At 55.5% G+C, this 21,316-nt stretch overlaps 1 protein-coding gene across 2 annotated transcripts in view; it reads right to left on the minus strand.

Annotated features, from left to right (window-relative positions):
• Nucleotides 1–13,657, minus strand: part of LOC140430296 (hyaluronan synthase 3-like) — an 84,486-nt gene extending 70,829 nt beyond the window's left edge. For both annotated transcript variants that reach the window (XM_072517716.1, XM_072517715.1), the window contains exon 1: nucleotides 13,507–13,657. The gene's annotated coding sequence lies outside the window, so the exon portion shown is untranslated. The remainder of the gene's footprint in view (nucleotides 1–13,506) is intronic.
• Between the last annotated feature and the right edge of the window lie 7,659 nt (nucleotides 13,658–21,316).

The following is a 21,316-nucleotide window of genomic DNA, read 5'->3' on the forward strand; positions in this document are numbered from 1 at the left end:
CGCTCTCACTCTGTCTGACCCTGCGCTCTCGCGCTCTCTAACCCTGCCCTCTATCTGACCCTGCGCTCTCACTCTCTCTGACCCTGCGCTCACGCGCTCCCTGACCCTGCGCTCTCTCTGACCCTGCGCTCTCACTGACCCTGCGCTCTCGCTCTCTCTGACCCTGCGCTCTCTCTGACCCTGCGCTCTCTCTGACCCTGCGCTCTCGCTCTCTGTGACCCTGCGCTCTCTCTGGCCCTGCACTCTCTCTGACCCTGCGCTCTCGCTCTCTGTGACCCTGCGCTCTCTCTGACCCTGCGCTCTCTCTGGCCCTGCGCTCTCGCTCTCTGTGACCCTGCGCTCTCTCTGGCCCTGCACTCTCTCTGGCCCTGCGCTCTCGCTCTCTGTGACCCTGCGCTCTCTCTGACCCTGCGCTCTCGCTCTCTGTGACCCTGCGCTCTCTCTGGCCCTGCGCTCTCGCTCTCTGTGACCCTGCGCTCTCTCTGACCCTGCGCTCTCGCTCTCTGTGACCCTGCGCTCTCTCTGGCCCTGCACTCTCTCTGACCCTGCGCTCTCGCTCTCTGTGACCCTGCGCTCTCTCTGACCCTGCACTCTCTCTGACCCTGCGCTCTCACTCTCTCTGACCCTGCGCTCTCTCTGACCCTGCGCTCTCTCTGGCCCTGCGCTCTCTCTGGCCCTGCACTCTCTCTGACCCTGCGCTCTCGCTCTCTGTGACCCTGCGCTCTCTCTGACCCTGCGCTCTCACTCTCTCTGACCCTGCGCTCTCTCTGACCCTGCGCTCTCTCTGGCCCTGCGCTCTCTCTGGCCCTGCGCTCTCTCTGACCCTGCACTCTCTCTGACCCTGTGCTCTCGCTGACACTGTGCTCTCACTCTCTCTGACCCTGCGCTCTCTCTGACCCTGCGCTCTCTCTGGCCCTGCGCTCTTTCTGACCCTGCGCTCTCTCTGACCCTGCGCTCTCTCTGGCCCTGCGCTCTCTCTGACCCTACGCTCTCACTCTCTGTGACCCTGCGCTCTCTCTGGCCCTGCGCTCTCTCTGACCCTGCGCTCTCTCTGGCCCTGCGCTCTCTGTGACCCTGCGCTCTCTCTGATCCTGCGCTCTCTCTGACCCTGCGCTCTCACTCTCTCTGACCCTGCGCTCTCTCTGACCCTGCGCTCTCGCGCTCTCTGACCCTGCGCTCTCTCTGACCCTGCGCTCTCGCTCTCTCTGGCCCTGCGTTCTCTCTGGCCCTGCGCTCTCTCTGACCCTGCGCTCTCGCTGACACTGCGCTCTCGCTCTCTCTGACCCTGCGCTCTCGCTGACACTGCGCTCTCGCTCTCTCTGACCCTGCGCTCTCACTCTCTCTGACTCTGCGCTCTCTCTGACCCTGCGCTCTCTCTGGCCCTGCGCTCTCTCTGACCCTGCGCTCTCTCTGACCCTGCGCTCTCTCTGACCCTGCGCTCTCTCTGACCCTGCGCTCTCTCTGGCCCTGCGCTCTCTCTGGCCCTGCGCTCTCTCTGACCCTGCGCTCTCGCTCTCTCTGACCCTGCGCTCTCTCTGACCCTGCGCTCTCTCTGACCCTGCGCTCTCGCTCTCTGTGTCCCTGCGCTCTCTCTGACCCTGCGCTCTCTCTGGCTCTGCGCTCTCTCTGACCCTGCGCTCTCTCTGACCCTGCGCTCTCTCTGACCCTGCGCTCTCTCTGACCCTGCGCTCTCTCTGGCCCTGCGCTCTCTCTGACCCTGCGCTCTCGCTCTCTCTGATCCTGCGCTCTCTCTGACCCTGCGCTCTCACTCTCTCTGACCCTGCGCTCTCGCGCTCTCTGACCCTGCGCTCTCTCTGACCCTGCGCTCTCGCTCTCTCTGGCCCTGCGTTCTCTCTGGCCCTGCGCTCTCTCTGACCCTGCGCTCTCGCTGACACTGCGCTCTCGCTCTCTCTGACCCTGCGCTCTCGCTGACACTGCGCTCTCGCTCTCTCTGACCCTGCGCTCTCACTCTCTCTGACTCTGCGCTCTCTCTGACCCTGCGCTCTCTCTGGCCCTGCGCTCTCTCTGACCCTGCGCTCTCTCTGACCCTGCGCTCTCTCTGACCCTGCGCTCTCTCTGACCCTGCGCTCTCTCTGGCCCTGCGCTCTCTCTGGCCCTGCGCTCTCTCTGACCCTGCGCTCTCGCTCTCTCTGACCCTGCGCTCTCTCTGACCCTGCGCTCTCTCTGACCCTGCGCTCTCGCTCTCTGTGTCCCTGCGCTCTCTCTGACCCTGCGCTCTCTCTGGCTCTGCGCTCTCTCTGACCCTGCGCTCTCTCTGACCCTGCGCTCTCTCTGACCCTGCGCTCTCTCTGACCCTGCGCTCTCTCTGACCCTGCGCTCTCTCTGGCCCTGCGCTCTCTCTGACCCTGCGCTCTCGCTCTCTCTGACCCTGCGCTCTCCCTCTCGCTGACCCTGCGCTCTCTGTGACCCTGCGCTCTCTCTGACCCTGCGCTCTCGCGCTCTCTGACCCTGCTCTCTCTCTGACCCTGCGCTCGCGCGCTCTCTGACCCTGCGCTCTCACTGACCCTGCGCTCTCGCTCTCTGTGACCCTGTGCTCTCTCTGACCCTGCGCTCTCTCTGACCCTGCGCTCTCACTCTGTCTGACCCTGCGCTCTCGCGCTCTCTAACCCTGCGCTCTCTCTGACCCTGCCCTCTATCTGACCCTGCGCTCTCACTCTCTCTGACCCTGCGCTCACGCGCTCCCTGACCCTGCGCTCTCTCTGACCTTGCGCTCTCGCTCTCTGTGACCCTGCACTCTCTCTGACCCTGCGCTCTCTCTGACCCTGCGCTCTCTCTGACCCTGCGCTCTCGCTCTCTGTGACCCTGTGCTCTCTCTGACCCTGCGCTCTCTCTGACCCTGCGCTCTCTGGGACCCTGCGCTCTCTCTGACCCTGCGCTCTCTCTGACCCTGCGCTCTCACTCTCTCTGACCCTGCGCTCTCGCTCTCTGTGACCCTGCGCTCACGCGCTCTCTGACCCTGCGCTCTCTCTGACCCTGCGCTCTCGTTCTCTTTGACCCTGCGCTCTCGCGCTCTCTGACCCTGCACTCTCTCTGACCCTGCGCTCTCTCTGACCCTGCGCTCTCGTTCTCTTTGACCCTGCGCTTTCTCTGACCCTGCGCTCTCTCTGACCCTGCGCTCTCTGGGACCCTGCGCTCTCTGGGACCCTGCGCTCTCTGGGACCCTGCGCTCTCTCTGACCCTGCGCTCTCTCTGACCCTGCGCTCTCTCTGACCCTGCGCTCTCTCTGACCCTGCGCTCTCTCTGACCCTGCGCTCTCACTCTCTCTGACCCTGCGCTCTCGCGCTCTCTGACCCTGCGCTCTCTCTGACCCTGCGCTCTCACTCTAGCTGACCCTGCGCTCTCGCGCTCTCTGACCCTGCGCTCTCTCTGTCCCTGCGCTCTCACTCTAGCTGACCCTGCGCTCTCACTCTCTCTGACCCTGTGCTCTCTCTGTCCCTGCGCTCTCTCTGACCCTGCGGTCTCTCTGACCCTGTGCTCTCTGACCCTGCGCTCTCACTCTCTCTGACCCTGCGCTCCCGCTGACCCTGCGCTCTATCTGACCCTGCGCTCTCTCTGACCCTGCGCTCTCACTCTCTCTGACCCTGCGCTCTCGCGCTCTCTGACCCTGCGCTCTCTCTGACCCTGCGCTCTCGCTCTCTGTGACCCTGCGCTCTCTCTGACCCTGCGCTCCCTCTGACCCTGCGCTCCCTCTGACCCTGCGCTCTCGCTCTTCCGGACCCTGCGCTCTCGCTCTCTCTGACCCTGCGCTCTCTCTGACCCTGCGCTCTCTGTGACCCTGCGCTCTTGCTCTCTCTGACCCTGCGCTCTCTCTGACTCCGCGCTCTCTCTGACCCTGCGCTCTCGCTCTCTCTGACCCTGCGCTCTCACTCTCTCTGACCCTGCGCTCTCGCTCTCTCTGACCCTGCGCTCTCTCTGACCCTGTGCTCTCGCTCTCTCTGGCCCTGCGCTCTCTCTGACCCTGCGCTCTCTCTGACCCTGCGCTCTCGCTCTCTCTGACCCTGCGCTCTCGCTCGCTCTGACCCTGCGCTCTCGCTCTCTCTGACCCTGCGCCCTCTCTGACCCTGTGCTCTCGCTCTCTCTGGCCCTGCGCTCTCTCTGACCCTGCGCTCTCTCTGACCCTGCGCTCTCGCTCTCTCTGACCCTGCGCTCTCGCTCTCTGTGTCCCTGCGCTCTCTCTGACCCTGCGCTCTCTCTGGCCCTGCACTCTCTCTGACCCTGCGCTCTCTCTGACCCTGCGCTCTCTCTGACCCTGCGCTCTCTCTGGCCCTGCGCTCTCTCTGGCCCTGCGCTCTCTCTGGCCCTGCGCTCTCTCTGACCCTGCGCTCTCTCTGACCCTCGCTCTCACTCTGTCTGACCCTGCGCTCTCGCGCTCTCTAACCCTGCGCTCTCTCTGACCCTGCCCTCTATCTGACCCTGCGCTCTCACTCTCTCTGACCCTGCGCTCACGCGCTCCCTGACCCTGCGCTCTCTCTGACCTTGCGCTCTCGCTCTCTGTGACCCTGCACTCTCTCTGACCCTGCGCTCTCTCTGACCCTGCGCTCTCTCTGACCCTGCGCTCTCGCTCTCTGTGACCCTGTGCTCTCTCTGACCCTGCGCTCTCTCTGACCCTGCGCTCTCTGGGACCCTGCGCTCTCTCTGACCCTGCGCTCTCTCTGACCCTGCGCTCTCACTCTCTCTGACCCTGCGCTCTCGCTCTCTGTGACCCTGCGCTCACGCGCTCTCTGACCCTGCGCTCTCTCTGACCCTGCGCTCTCGTTCTCTTTGACCCTGCGCTCTCGCGCTCTCTGACCCTGCTCTCTCTCTGACCCTGCGCTCTCTCTGACCCTGCGCTCTCGTTCTCTTTGACCCTGCGCTTTCTCTGACCCTGCGCTCTCTCTGACCCTGCGCTCTCTGGGACCCTGCGCTCTCTGGGACCCTGCGCTCTCTGGGACCCTGCGCTCTCTCTGACCCTGCGCTCTCTCTGACCCTGCGCTCTCTCTGACCCTGCGCTCTCTCTGACCCTGCGCTCTCTCTGACCCTGCGCTCTCACTCTCTCTGACCCTGCGCTCTCGCGCTCTCTGACCCTGCGCTCTCTCTGACCCTGCGCTCTCACTCTAGCTGACCCTGCGCTCTCGCGCTCTCTGACCCTGCGCTCTCTCTGTCCCTGCGCTCTCACTCTAGCTGACCCTGCGCTCTCACTCTCTCTGACCCTGTGCTCTCTCTGTCCCTGCGCTCTCTCTGACCCTGCGCTCTCTCTGACCCTGTGCTCTCTGACCCTGCGCTCTCACTCTCTCTGACCCTGCGCTCCCGCTGACCCTGCGCTCTATCTGACCCTGCGCTCTCTCTGACCCTGCGCTCTCACTCTCTCTGACCCTGCGCTCTCGCGCTCTCTGACCCTGCGCTCTCTCTGACCCTGCGCTCTCGCTCTCTGTGACCCTGCGCTCTCTCTGACCCTGCGCTCCCTCTGACCCTGCGCTCCCTCTGACCCTGCGCTCTCGCTCTTCCGGACCCTGCGCTCTCGCTCTCTCTGACCCTGCGCTCTCTCTGACCCTGCGCTCTCTGTGACCCTGCGCTCTTGCTCTCTCTGACCCTGCGCTCTCTCTGACCCTGTGCTCTCGCTCTCTCTGGCCCTGCGCTCTCTCTGACCCTGCGCTCTCTCTGACCCTGCGCTCTCGCTCTCTCTGACCCTGCGCTCTCGCTCTCTCTGACCCTGCGCTCTCGCTCTCTCTGACCCTGCGCCCTCTCTGACCCTGTGCTCTCGTTCTCTCTGGCCCTGCGCTCTCTCTGACCCTGCGCTCTCTCTGACCCTGCGCTCTCGCTCTCTCTGACCCTGCGCTCTCGCTCTCTGTGTCCCTGCGCTCTCTCTGACCCTGCGCTCTCTCTGGCCCTGCACTCTCTCTGACCCTGCGCTCTCTCTGACCCTGCGCTCTCTCTGACCCTGCGCTCTCTCTGACCCTGCGCTCTCTCTGGCCCTGCGCTCTCTCTGACCCTGCGCTCTCTCTGACCCTCGCTCTCTCTGGCCCTGCGCTCTCTCTGACCCTGCGCTCTCTCTGACCCTGTGCTCTCTCTGACCCTGTGCTCTCTCTGACCCTGCGCTCTCGCTCTCTGTGACCCTGCGCTCTCGCTCTCGCTGACCCTGCGCTCTCGCTCTCGCTGACCCTGCGCTCTCTCTGACCCTGCGCTCTCTCTGGCCCTGCGCTCTCTCTGACCCCGTGCTCTCTCTGACCCTGCGCTCACGCTCTCTGTGACCCTGTGCTCTCGCTCTCGCTGACCCTGCGCTCTCTCTGACCCTGCACTCTCGCTCTCTGTTACCCTGCGCTCTCTCTGACCCTGCGCTCTCGCTGACACTGCGCTCTCGCTCTCTCTGACCCTGCGCTCTCTCTGACCCTGCGCTCTCACTGACCCTGCGCTCTCGCTCTCTCTGGCCCTGCGCTCTCTCTGACCCTGCGCTCTCTCTGACCCTGCGCTCTCGCTCTCTGTGACCCTGCGCTCTCTCTGGCCCAGCACTCTATCTGACCCTGCGCTCTCGCTCTCTGTGACCCTGCGCTCTCTCTGACCCTGCGCTCTCACTCTCTCTGACCCTGCGCTCGCTCTGACCCTGCGCTCTCTCTGGCCCTGCGCTCTCTCTGGCCCTGCGCTCTCTCTGACCCTGCGCTCTCGCTCTCTGTGACCCTGCGCTCTCTCTGACCCTGCGCTCTCTCTGACCCTGCGCTCTCTCTGGCCCTGCGCTCTTTCTGACCCTGCGCTCTCTCTGACCCTGCGCCCTCTCTGACCCTGCGCTCTCTCTGGCCCTGCGCTTTCTCTGACCCTGCGCTCTCTCTGGCCCTGCGCTCTCTGTGACCCTGCACTCTCTCTGACCCTGCGCTCTCTCTGACCCTGTGCTCTCGCTGACCCTGCGCTCTCGCTCTCTCTGGCCCTGCGTTCTCTCTGGCCCTGCGCTCTCTCTGACCCTGCGCTCTCACTCTGTCTGACCCTGCGCTCTCGCGCTCTCTAACCCTGCGCTCTCTCTGACCCTGCCCTCTATCTGACCCTGCGCTCTCACTCTCTCTGACCCTGCGCTCACGCGCTCCCTGACCCTGCGCTCTCTCTGACCCTGCGCTCTCTCTGACCCTGCGCTCTCGCTCTCTGTGACCCTGCACTCTCTCTGACCCTGCGCTCTCTCTGACCCTGCGCTCTCTCTGACCCTGCGCTCTCGCTCTCTGTGACCCTGTGCTCTCTCTGACCCTGCGCTCTCTCTGACCCTGCGCTCTCTGGGACCCTGCGCTCTCTCTGACCCTGCGCTCTCTCTGACCCTGCGCTCTCACTCTCTCTGACCCTGCGCTCTCGCTCTCTGTGACCCTGCGCTCACGCGCTCTCTGACCCTGCGCTCTCTCTGACCCTGCGCTCTCGTTCTCTTTGACCCTGCGCTCTCGCGCTCTCTGACCCTGCTCTCTCTCTGACCCTGCGCTCTCTCTGACCCTGCGCTCTCGTTCTCTTTGACCCTGCGCTTTCTCTGACCCTGCGCTCTCTCTGACCCTGCGCTCTCTGGGACCCTGCGCTCTCTGGGACCCTGCGCTCTCTCTGACCCTGCGCTCTCTCTGACCCTGCGCTCTCTCTGACCCTGCGCTCTCTCTGACCCTGCGCTCTCTCTGACCCTGCGCTCTCTCTGACCCTGCGCTCTCACTCTCTCTGACCCTGCGCTCTCGCGCTCTCTGACCCTGCACTCTCTCTGACCCTGCGCTCTCACTCTAGCTGACCCTGCGCTCTCGCGCTCTCTGACCCTGCGCTCTCTCTGTCCCTGCGCTCTCACTCTAGCTGACCCTGCGCTCTCACTCTCTCTGACCCTGTGCTCTCTCTGTCCCTGCGCTCTCTCTGACCCTGTGCTCTCTGACCCTGCGCTCTCACTCTCTCTGACCCTGCGCTCTCGCTGACCCTGCGCTCTATCTGACCCTGCGCTCTCTCTGACCCTGCGCTCTCACTCTCTCTGACCCTGCGCTCTCGCGCTCTCTGACCCTGCACTCTCTCTGACCCTGCGCTCTCGCTCTCTGTGACCCTGCGCTCTCTCTGACCCTGCGCTCCCTCTGACCCTGCGCTCTCGCTCTTCCGGACCCTGCGCTCTCGCTCTCTCTGACCCTGCGCTCTCTCTGACCCTGCGCTCTCTGTGACCCTGCGCTCTTGCTCTCTCTGACCCTGCGCTCTCTCTGACTCTGCGCTCTCTCTGACCCTGCGCTCTCGCTCTCTCTGACCCTGCGCTCTCACTCTCTCTGACCCTGCGCTCTCGCTCTCTCTGACCCTGCGCTCTCTCTGACCCTGTGCTCTCGCTCTCTCTGGCCCTGCGCTCTCTCTGACCCTGCGCTCTCTCTGACCCTGCGCTCTCGCTCTCTCTGACCCTGCGCTCTCGCTCTCTCTGACCCTGCGCTCTCGCTCTCTCTGACCCTGCGCCCTCTCTGACCCTGTGCTCTCGCTCTCTCTGGCCCTGCGCTCTCTCTGACCCTGCGCTCTCGCTCTCTCTGACCCTGCGCTCTCGCTCTCTGTGTCCCTGCGCTCTCTCTGACCCTGCGCTCTCTCTGGCCCTGCGCTCTCTCTGACCCTGCGCTCTCTCTGACCCTGCGCTCTCTCTGACCTTGCGCTCTCTCTGGCCCTGCGCTCTCTCTGGCCCTGCGCTCTCTCTGGCCCTGCGCTCTCTCTGACCCTCGCTCTCTCTGGCCCTGCGCTCTCTCTGACCCTGCGCTCTCTCTGGCCCTGCGCTCTCTCTGACCCTGTGCTCTCTCTGACCCTGTGCTCTCTCTGACCCTGCGCTCTCGCTCTCTGTGACCCTGCGCTCTCGCTCTCGCTGACCCTGCGCTCTCGCTCTCGCTGACCCTGCGCTCTCTCTGACCCTGCGCTCTCTCTGGCCCTGCGCTCTCTCTGACCCCGTGCTCTCTCTCACCCTGCGCTCACGCTCTCTGTGACCCTGCGCTCTCGCTCTCGCTGACCCTGCGCTCTCTCTGACCCTGCACTCTCGCTCTCTGTTACCCTGCGCTCTCTCTGACCCTGCGCTCTCGCTGACACTGCGCTCTCGCTCTCTCTGACCCTGCGCTCTCTCTGACCCTGCGCTCTCTCTGACCCTGCGCTCTCGCTCTCTGTGACCCTGCGCTCTCTCTGACCCTGCGCTCTCACTCTCTCTGACCCTGCGCTCTTTCTGACCCTGCGCTCTCTCTGACCCTGCGCTCTCTCTGACCCTGCGCTCTCGCTGACACTGTGCTCTCACTCTCTCTGACCCTGTGCTCTCTCTGACCCTGCGCTCTCTCTGGCCCTGCGCTCTCTCTGACCCTGCGCTTTCTCTGGCCCTGCGCTCTCTCTGGCCCTGCACTCTCTCTGACCCTGCGCTCTCGCTCTCTGTGACCCTGCGCTCTCTCTGACCCTGCGCTCTCACTCTCTCTGACCCTGCGCTCTCTCTGACCCTGCGCTCTCTCTGGCCCTGCGCTCTCTCTGGCCCTGCGCTCTCTCTGACCCTGCACTCTCTCTGACCCTGTGCTCTCGCTGACACTGTGCTCTCACTCTCTCTGACCCTGCGCTCTCTCTGACCCTGCTCTCTCTCTGGCCCTGCGCTCTTTCTGACCCTGCGCTATCTCTGACCCTGCGCCCTCTCTGACCCTGCGCTCTCTCTGGCCCTGCGCTCTCTCTGACCCAGCGCTCTCACTCTCTGTGACCCTGCGCTCTCTCTGGCCCTGCGCTCTCTCTGACCCTGCGCTCTCTCTGGCCCTGCGCTCTCTGTGACCCTGCGCTCTCTCTGACCCTGCGCTCTCTCTGACCCTGCGCTCTCGCTCTCTGTGACCCTGCGCTCTCGCTCTCTCTGACCCTGCGCTCTCTCTGACCCTGCACTCTCTCTGACCCTGCGCTCTCACTCTCTCTGACCCTGCACTCTCGCGCTCTCTGACCCTGCCCTCTCTCTGACCCTGCGCTCTCGCTCTCTCTGGCCCTGCGTTCTCTCTGGCCCTGCGCTCTCTCTGACCCTGCGCTCTCGCTGACACTGCGCTCTCGCTCTCTGTGACCCTGTGCTCTCTCTGACCCTGCGCTCTCTCTGGCCCTGCGCTCTCTCTGACCCTGCGCTCTCTCTGGCCCTGCGCTCTCTCTGACCCTGCGCTCTCTCTGACCCTGCGCTCTCTCTGACCCTGCGCTCTCTCTGACCCTGCGCTCTCTGTGACACTGCGCTCTTGCTTTCTCTGACCCTGCGCTTTCGCGCTCTCTGACCCTGCGCTCTCTCTGACACTGCGCACTCGCTTTCTCTGACCCTGCGCTCTCGCGCTCTCTGACCCTGCGCTCTCGCTGACCCTGCGCTCTCTCTGACCCTGCGCTCTCTCTGACCCTGCGCTCTCTCTGACCCTGCGCTCTCGCTGACACTGCGCTCTCGCTCTCTCTGACCCTGCGCTCTCGCTCTAGCTGACCCCGCACTCTCGCTCTCTGTGACCCTGCGCTCCCGCTCTCTGTGACCCTGCGCTCCCGCTCTCTCTGACCCTGCGCTCTCGCTCTAGCTGACCCTGCACTCTCGCTCTCTGTGACCCTGCGCTCCCGCTCTCTCTGACCCTGCGCTCCCTCTGACCCTGCGCTTTCTCTGACCCTGCGCTCTCTCTGACCCTGCGCTCTCTCTGACCCTGCGCTCTCTCTGACCCTGCGCTCTCTCTGGCCCTGCGCTCTCTCTGACCCTGCACTCTTGCTCTCTGTGACCCTGCGCTCCCGCTCTCTCTGAACCTGCGCTCTCTCTGACCCTGCGCTTTCTCTGACCCTGCGCTCTCTCTGACCCTGCGCTCTCTCTGACCCTGCGCTCTCTCTGACCCTGCGCTCTCTCTGACCCTGCGCTCTCTCTGACCCTGCGCTCTCGCTCTTCCGGACCCTGCGCTCTCGCTCTCTCTGACCCTGCGCTCTCTCTGACCCTGCGCTCTCGCTCTCTCTGACCCTGCGCTCTCGCTCTCGCTGACCCTGCGCTCTCGCTCTCGCTGACCCTGCGCTCTCTCTGACCCTGCGCTCTCGCTCTCTCTGACCCTGCGCTCTCGCTCTCTCTGACCCTGCGCTCTCTCTGACCCTGTGCTCTCGCTCTCTCTGACCCTGCACTCTCTCTGACCCTGCGCTCTCTCTGATCCTGCGCTCTCGCTCTCTCTGACCCTGCGCTTTCGCTGACCCTGCGCTCTCTCTGACCCTGCGCTCTCTCTGACCCTGCGCTCTTGCTCTCTCTAACCCTGCGCTCTCGCTCTCTCTGATCCTGCGCTCTCTCTCTATCCATGCACTCTCTCTCTCTCTCTCTCTCTCTCCCTGCTCGCTCTCTCTCTATCCATGCACTCTCTCTCTCTATCCCTGCACTCTCTCTCTCTATCCCAGTCTCTCTCTCTCTATCCCTGCTCTCTCTCTCTCTATCCCTGCACTCTCTCTCTCTCTATCCCAGTCTCTCTCTCTCTATCCCTGCACTCTCTCTTTCTATCCCTGCACTCTCTCTCTCTATCCCAGTCTCTCTCTCTATCCCTGCACTCTCTCTCTCTCTCTATCCCTGCACTCTCTCTCTCTCTCTCTATCCCAGTCTCTCTCTCTCTATCTATCCCTGCACTCTCTCTCTCTATCCCTGCACTCTCTCTCTATTCCAGCACTCTCTCTCTCTATTCATGCACTCTCTCTCTTTATCCCTGCACTCTCTCTCTCTCTCTATCCCTGCACTCTCTATATCCATGCACTCTCTCTCTATCCCTGCACTCTCTATCTCTCTCTATCCCTGCACTCTCTCTCTCTCTCCCAGTCTCTCTCTCTCTCTATCCCTGCACTCTCTCTCTATCCCTGCACTCTCTCTCTCCATCCCTGCACTCTCTCTCCATCCCTGCACTCTCTCTATCCCTGCACAGTCTCTCTATCCCTGCACACTCTCTCTCTATCCCTGCACACACTCTCTCTATCCCTGCACACTCTCTCTATCCCTGCACTCTCTCTATCCCAGCACACACTCTCTCTATTCCTGCACTGTCTCTCTCTGCACACACTCTCTCTATCCCTGCACACACTCTCTCGATCCCTGCACACACTTTCTCTATCCCTGCACGCACTCTCTCTATTCCTGCACTCTCTCTCTCTGCACACACTCTTTCTATCCCTGCACACACTCTCTCTATCCCTGCACACTCTGTCTATTCCTGCACTCTCTCTGCACACACTCTCTATCCCTGCACACACTCTCTATCCCTGCCCACACTTTCTCTATCCCTGCACACTCTCTCTGTGCACACTCTCTCTATTCCTGCACACTCTCTCACTCTCTGCACACAGTCTCTCTATTCCTGCACACACTCTCTCTCTGCACACTCTCTCTCTGCACACACTCTCTCTATTCCTGCACTCTCTCTCTCTCTGCACACTCTCTCTCTCTGCACACACTCTGTCTCTGCACACACTCTCTCTATTCCTGCACACACTCTCTCTGCACTCTCTCTCTCTGCACACACTCTCTCTATTCCTGCACACACTCTCTCTCTGCACACTCTCTCTCTCTCTCTGCACACACTCTCTCTATCCCTGCACTCTCTCTCTCTGCACACTCTCTCTCTCTGCACACACTCTTTCTATCCCTGCACACACTCTCTCTATCCCTGCACACTCTGTCTATTCCTGCACTCTCTCTGCACACACTCTCTATCCCTGCACACACACTCTATCCCTGCCCACACTCTCGCTATCCCTGCACACACTCTCTGTGCACACACTCTCTCTATTCCTGCACACACTCTCTCTCTCTCTGCACACAGTCTCTCTCTGCACACTCTCTCTCTCTGCACACACTCTCTCTATTCCTGCACTCTCTCTCTCTGCACACTCTCTCTCTCTGCACACACTCTGTCTCTGCACACTCTCTCTATTCCTGCACACACTCTCTCTCTCTCTGCACACAGTCTCTCTCTGCACACTCTCTCTCTCTGCACACACTCTCTCTATTCCTGCACACTCTCTCTCTCTGCACACACTCTATCCCTTTGGTGAGAAAGACAAATTAAAACTTTCCCCAGTGGAACTGAGCTGAATATTTTACAGACGGAGAACTGTAACTTGCTGCCTCTGAGTCTGGGGAGGTTTCAGTGAGTGAGGGCTGGAGTGAGGAGGGCTGGCATGGAGCGGACGGGCCGACTGGCCTCCTGGTGGGCAGTGACTGGGTGATTCTGGCTCTGGAATCATTTCCTGTTTCTCCCGGAGTCTGGTCCCGTTCCCGGGACAGAGAGGGGGCGGGGGGGGGGGGATTGATCCCGCTGGAAAGGGGGACACGCCCCCCCACCCTGATCCTCACCCCCCCACCCTGATCCTCACCCACCCACCCTGACCCCCACACCCCCACCCTGACCCCCACACCCCCCACCCTGATCCTCACCCCCCCCACCCTGATCCTCACCCCCCCCCACCCTGACCCCCACCCTGACCCCCACACCCCCCACCCTGATCCTCACCCCCCCCACCCTGACCCCCACCCGACCCCCACCACAGCCACCCCCCCCCCCCCCACACACACACACACACTCCCACCTTCGCTGCGACTTCTCGGGAATCGGCTGCGGGAGAGAAGCGAGAGTCGCGGCTGCAATCCACAAACCCCGACACTGGAGAGAGGGAAGGAGAGAGGGAGGGAGGGAGAGGTAAAGACAATAGGATAGAGGGACAGATAGAAGAGGGAGGGAAGGCGAGGAGGGAGAGAGAGAGGTAGAGACAATGGGATGGTGGGACAGAGACAGTGGGATGGGGGGAGAGGGGGCGAGACAGGCAGGTGAAGGAGAGAAAAGGGAAGAGGTGAATGAATGAGAAAATGGTCGGACAGGTAGAGAGAGGGGGAGGGAGAGAGAGAGAGGGGGGAGAGAGAGAGAGAGGGGGGGGGAAGAGAGGGGGTGAGGGAGAGAGAGGGGGGGAGGGAGGGAGAGAGAGGGGAGGGGGAGAGAGAGAGGGAGGGGGAGAGAGAGAGGGGGGAGGGAGAGAGAGAGGGGGAGGGAGAGAGAGAGGGAGGGAGAGAGAGAGGGGGGGGAGAGAGAGGGGGAGGGAGAGAGAGGGAGGGAGAGTGTGGAAAGAGAGGGAAGGAGAGAGAGGGGGAGGGAGGGTGTGGAAAGGGAAGGAGTGAGGGAAAGACAGAGAGGGAAGGAGGGAGGGAGAGACAGAGAGAGGGAGGGTGTGGAGAGAGTGAGAGAGGAAGGGAGGGAGAGATAGAGGGAGGGAGCAAGGGAGGGAGAGATAGAGAGAGGGAGGGAGCAAGGGAGGGAGGATGGGGAGGGACAGAAAGAGAGAGGGAGGGTGTGGCGAGGGAGGGAGTGCAGGCACGGTGTGCAGAGCCAGGGTTAGTAAATGATCTAAAGTGACTGGCGGAAGAAGCAGGTTGTCTTTAAGGAAACATTGGCCAAGGAGACAGAGAGGTCTTCACTGGCCTGTGTGCCAGAACCCGAACGCAGCATTTCACAAACAATTCAAACACCGGACTAGACTCCCTAGAATCCATTAGGATTATGATGATAAAAAATAAAACACGGGGAGGGACAGTGGGGTTGATACAGAGCATTAGATTGGGATTGATACAGAGCATTAGATTGGGATTGATACAGGACATTAGATTGGGATTGATACAGAGCATTAGATTGGGATTGATACAGGGCATTAGATTGGGATTGATACAGAGCATTAGATTGGGATTGATACAGGACATTAGATTGGGATTGATACAGAGCATTAGATTGGGATTGATACAGGGCATTAGATTGGGATTGATACAGGGCATTCGATTGGGATTGATACAGGGCATTAGATTGGGATTGATACAGGGCATTAGATTGGGATTGATACAGGGCATTCGATTGGGATTGATACAGGGCATTAGATTGGGATTGACACAGGGCATTAGATTGGGATTGATACAGAGCATTAGATTGGGATTGATACAGGACATTAGATTGGGATTGATACAGAGCATTAGATTGGGATTGATACAGGGCATTAGATTGGGATTGATACAGGGCATTCGATTGGGATTGATACAGGGCATTAGATTGGGATTGATACAGGGCATTAGATTGGGATTGATACAGAGCATTAGATTGGGATTGATACAGAGCATTAGATTGGGATTGATACAGAGCATTAGATTGGGATTGATACAGAGCATTAGATTGGGATTGATACAGGGCATTAGATTGGGATTGACACAGGGCATTAGATTGGGATTGATACAGAGCATTAGATTGGGATTGATACAGGACATTAGATTGGGATTGATACAGAGCATTAGATTGGGATTGATACAGAGCATTAGATTGGGATTGATACAGAGCATTAGATTGGGATTGATACAGGGCATTAGATTGGGATTGACACAGGGCATTAGATTGGGATTGATACAGAGCATTAGATTGGGATTGATACAGGACATTAGATTGGGATTGATACAGAGCATTAGATTGGGATTGATACAGAGCATTAGATTGGGATTGATACAGGGCATTAGATTGGGATTGATACAGGGCATTAGATTGGGAATGATACAGGGCATTAGATTGGGATTGATACAGGGCATTAGATTGGGAATGATACAGGGCATTAGATTGGGATTGATACAGAGCATTAGATTGGGATTGATACAGAGCATTAGATTGGGATTGATACAGGGCATTAGATTGGGAATGATACAGGGCATTAGATTGGGATTGATACAGAGCATTAGATTGGGAATGATACAGGGCATTAGATTGGGAATGATACAGGGCATTAGATTGGGAATGATACAGGGCATTAGATAGGGAATGATACAGGGCATTAGATTGGGATTGATACAGGGCATTAGATTGGGAATGATACAGAGCATTAGATTGGGAATGATACAGGGCATTAGATTGGGAATGATACAGGACATTAGATTGGGAATGATACAGGGCATTAGATTGGGAATGATACAAAGCATTAGATTGGGAATGATACAGGGCATTAGATTGGGAATGATACAGGGCATTAGATTGGGAATGATACAAAGCATTAGATTGGGAATGATACAGGGCATCAGATTGGGATTGATACAGTGCATTAGATTGGGAATGATACAGAGCATTAGATTGGGATTGATACAGTGCATTAGATTGGGAATGACACAGGGCATTAGATTGGGATTGATACAGGGCATTAGATTGGGAATGATACAGAGCATTAGATTGGGAATGATACAGGGCATCAGATTGGGAATGATACAGTGCATCAGATTGGGATTGATACAGTGCATTAGATTGGGATTGATACAGGGCATTAGATTGGGAATGATACAGGGCATTAGATTGGGATTGATACAGGGCATTAGATTGGGAATGACACAGGGCATTAGATTGGGAATGATACAGGGAATTAGATTGGAAATGATACAGAGCATTAGATTGGGAATGATACAGCGCATTAGATTGGGAATGACACAGGGCATTAGATTGGGAATGATACAGGGCATTAGATTGGGATTCATACAGGGCATTAGATTGGGAATGATACAGGGCATCAGATTGGGATTGATACAGTGCATTACATTGGGAATGATACAGAGCATTAGATTGGGATTGACACAGGGAATTAGATTGGGATTGATACAGGGCATTAGATTGGGAATGATACAGGGCATTAGATTGGGATTGATACAGAGCATTAGATTGGGATTGATACAGAGCATTAGATTGGGATTGATACAGGGCATTAGATTGGGATTGACACAGGGCATTAGATTGGGATTGATACAGAGCATTAGATTGGGATTGATACAGGACATTAGATTGGGATTGATACAGAGCATTAGATTGGGATTGATACAGAGCATTAGATTGGGATTGATACAGGGCATTAGATTGGGATTGATACAGGGCATTAGATTGGGAATGATACAGGGCATTAGATTGGGATTGATACAGGGCATTAGATTGGGAATGATACAGGGCATTAGATTGGGATTGATACAGAGCATTAGATTGGGATTGATACAGAGCATTAGATTGGGATTGATACAGGGCATTAGATTGGGAATGATACAGGGCATTAGATTGGGATTGATACAGAGCATTAGATTGGGAATGATACAGGGCATTAGATTGGGAATGATACAGGGCATTAGATTGGGAATGATACAGGGCATTAGATAGGGAATGATACAGGGCATTAGATTGGGATTGATACAGGGCATTAGATTGGGAATGATACAGAGCATTAGATTGGGAATGATACAGGGCATTAGATTGGGAATGATACAGGACATTAGATTGGGAATGATACAGGGCATTAGATTGGGAATGATACAAAGCATTAGATTGGGAATGATACAGGGCATTAGATTGGGAATGATACAGGGCATTAGATTGGGAATGATACAAAGCATTAGATTGGGAATGATACAGGGCATCAGATTGGGATTGATACAGTGCATTAGATTGGGAATGATACAGAGCATTAGATTGGGATTGATACAGTGCATTAGATTGGGAATGACACAGGGCATTAGATTGGGATTGATACAGGGCATTAGATTGGGAATGATACAGAGCATTAGATTGGGAATGATACAGGGCATCAGATTGGGAATGATACAGTGCATCAGATTGGGATTGATACAGTGCATTAGATTGGGATTGATACAGGGCATTAGATTGGGAATGATACAGGGCATTAGATTGGGATTGATACAGGGCATTAGATTGGGAATGACACAGGGCATTAGATTGGGAATGATACAGGGAATTAGATTGGAAATGATACAGAGCATTAGATTGGGAATGATACAGCGCATTAGATTGGGAATGACACAGGGCATTAGATTGGGAATGATACAGGGCATTAGATTGGGATTCATACAGGGCATTAGATTGGGAATGATACAGGGCATCAGATTGGGATTGATACAGTGCATTACATTGGGAATGATACAGAGCATTAGATTGGGATTGACACAGGGAATTAGATTGGGAATGACACAGGGCATTAGATTGGGAATGATACAGGGCATTAGATTGGAAATGATACAGAGCATTAGATTGGGAATGATACAGCGCATTAGATTGGGAATGACACAGGGCATTAGATTGGGAATGATACAGGGCATTAGATTGGGATTGATACAGGGCATTAGATTGGGATTGATACAGAGCATTAGATTGGGATTGATACAGAGCATTAGATTGGGATTGATACAGAGCATTAGATTGGGATTGATACAGAGCATTAGATTGGGATTGATACAGGGCATTAGATTGGGATTGATACAGAGCATTAGATTGGGATTGATACAGGGCATTAGATTGGGATTGACACAGGGCATTAGATTGGGATTGATACAGAGCATTAGATTGGGATTGATACAGGACATTAGATTGGGATTGATACAGAGCATTAGATTGGGATTGATACAGGGCATTAGATTGGGATTGATACAGGGCATTAGATTGGGAATGATACAGGGCATTAGATTGGGATTGATACAGGGCATTAGATTGGGAATGATACAGGGCATTAGATTGGGATTGATACAGAGCATTAGATTGGGATTGATACAGAGCATTAGATTGGGATTGATACAGGGCATTAGATTGGGAATGATACAGGGCATTAGATTGGGATTGATACAGAGCATTAGATTGGGAATGATACAGGGCATTAGATTGGGAATGATACAGGGCATTAGATTGGGAATGATACAGGGCATTAGATAGGGAATGATACAGGGCATTAGATTGGGATTGATACAGGGCATTAGATTGGGAATGATACAGAGCATTAGATTGGGAATGATACAGGGCATTAGATTGGGAATGATACAGGGCATTAGATTGGGAATGATACAGGGCATTAGATTGGGAATGATACAAAGCATTAGATTGGGAATGATACAGGGCATTAGATTGGGAATGATACAGGGCATTAGATTGGGAATGATACAAAGCATTAGATTGGGAATGATACAGGGCATCAGATTGGGATTGATACAGTGCATTAGATTGGGAATGATACAGAGCATTAGATTGGGATTGATACAGTGCATTAGATTGGGAATGACACAGGGCATTAGATTGGGATTGATACAGGGCATTAGATTGGGAATGATACAGAGCATTAGATTGGGAATGATACAGGGCATCAGATTGGGAATGATACAGTGCATCAGATTGGGATTGATACAGTGCATTAGATTGGGATTGATACAGGGCATTAGATTGGGAATGATACAGGGCATTAGATTGGGATTGATACAGGGCATTAGATTGGGAATGACACAGGGCATTAGATTGGGAATGATACAGGGAATTAGATTGGAAATGATACAGAGCATTAGATTGGGAATGATACAGCGCATTAGATTGGGAATGACACAGGGCATTAGATTGGGAATGATACAGGGCATTAGATTGGGATTCATACAGGGCATTAGATTGGGAATGATACAGGGCATCAGATTGGGATTGATACAGTGCATTAGATTGGGAATGATACAGAGCATTAGATTGGGATTGATACAGGGCATTAGATTGGGAATGACACAGGGCATTAGATTGGGAATGATACAGGGCATTAGATTGGAAATGATACAGAGCATTAGATTGGGAATGATACAGCGCATTAGATTGGGAATGACACAGGGCATTAGATTGGGAATGATACAGGGCATTAGATTGGGATTGATACAGGGCATTAGATTGGGATTGATACAGAGCATTAGATTGGGATTGATACAGAGCATTAGATTGGGATTGATACAGGGCATTAGATTGGGATTGACACAGGGCATTAGATTGGGATTGATACAGAGCATTAGATTGGGATTGATACAGGACATTAGATTGGGATTGATACAGAGCATTAGATTGGGATTGAGACAGAGCATTAGATTGGGATTGATACAGGGCATTAGATTGGGATTGATACAGGGCATTAGATTGGGATTGATACAGGGCATTAGATTGGGAATGATACAGGGCATTAGATTGGGATTGATACAGGGCATTAGATTGTAATGATACAGGGCATTAGATTGGGATTGATACAGAGCATTAGATTGGGATTGATACAGAGCATTAGATTGGGATTGATACAGGGCATTAGATTGGGAATGATACAGGGCATTAGATTGGGATTGATACAGAGCATTAGATTGGGAATGATACAGGGCATTAGATTGGGAATGATACAGGGCATTAGATTGGGAATGATACAGGGCATTAGATTGGGAATGATACAGGGCATTAGATAGGGAATGATACAGGGCATTAGATTGGGATTGATACAGGGCATTAGATTGGGAATGATACAGGGCATTAGATTGGGAATGATACAGGGCATTAGATTGGGATTGATACACAGCATTAGATTGGGATTGATACAGAGCATTAGATTGGGAATGATACAGAGCATTAGATTGGGATTAATACAGGGCATTAGATTGGGATTGATACAGAGCATTAGATTGGGAATGATACAGGGCATTAGATTGGGAATGATACAGGGCATTAGATTGGGATTGATACAGGGCATTAGATTGGGATTGATACAGAGCATTAGATTGGGAATGATACAGGGCATTAGATTGGGAATGATACAGGGCATTAGATTGGGAATGATACAGAGCATTAGATTGGGATTGATACAGAGCATTAGATTGGGAATGATACAGGGCATTAGATTGGGATTGATACAGAGCATTAGATTGGGATTGATACAGGGCATTAGATTGGGATTGATACAGGGCATTAGATTGGGATTGATACACAGCATTAGATTGGGAATGATACAGGGCATTAGATTGGGAATGATACAGAGCATTAGATTGGGATTGATACAGAGCATTAGATTGGGATTGATACAGAGCATTAGATTGGGATTGATACAGAGCATTAGACTGGGAATGATACAGGGCATTAGATTGGGAATGATACAGGGCATTAGATTGGGGTTGATACAGGGCATTAGATTGGGATTGATACAGAGCATTAGATTGGGAATGATACAGGGCATTAGATTGGGAATGATACAGGGCATTAGATTGGGATTGATACAGGGCATTAGATTGGGATTGATACAGAGCATTAGATTGGGAATGATACAGGGCATTAGATTGGGAATGATACAGGGCATTAGATTGGGAATGATACAGAGCATTAGATTGGGAATGATACAGGGCATTAGATAGGGAATGATACAGGGCATTAGATTGGGATTGATACAGAGCATTAGATTGGGAATGATACAGGGCATTAGATTGGGATTGATACAGAGCATTAGATTGGGAATGATACAGGGCATTAGATTGGGAATGATACAGGGCATTAGATTGGGATTGATACACAGCATTAGA

This window comes from Scyliorhinus torazame, chromosome 10, assembly GCF_047496885.1.
Source record: "Scyliorhinus torazame isolate Kashiwa2021f chromosome 10, sScyTor2.1, whole genome shotgun sequence".
Classification (NCBI taxonomy): Eukaryota; Metazoa; Chordata; class Chondrichthyes; order Carcharhiniformes; family Scyliorhinidae; genus Scyliorhinus; species Scyliorhinus torazame.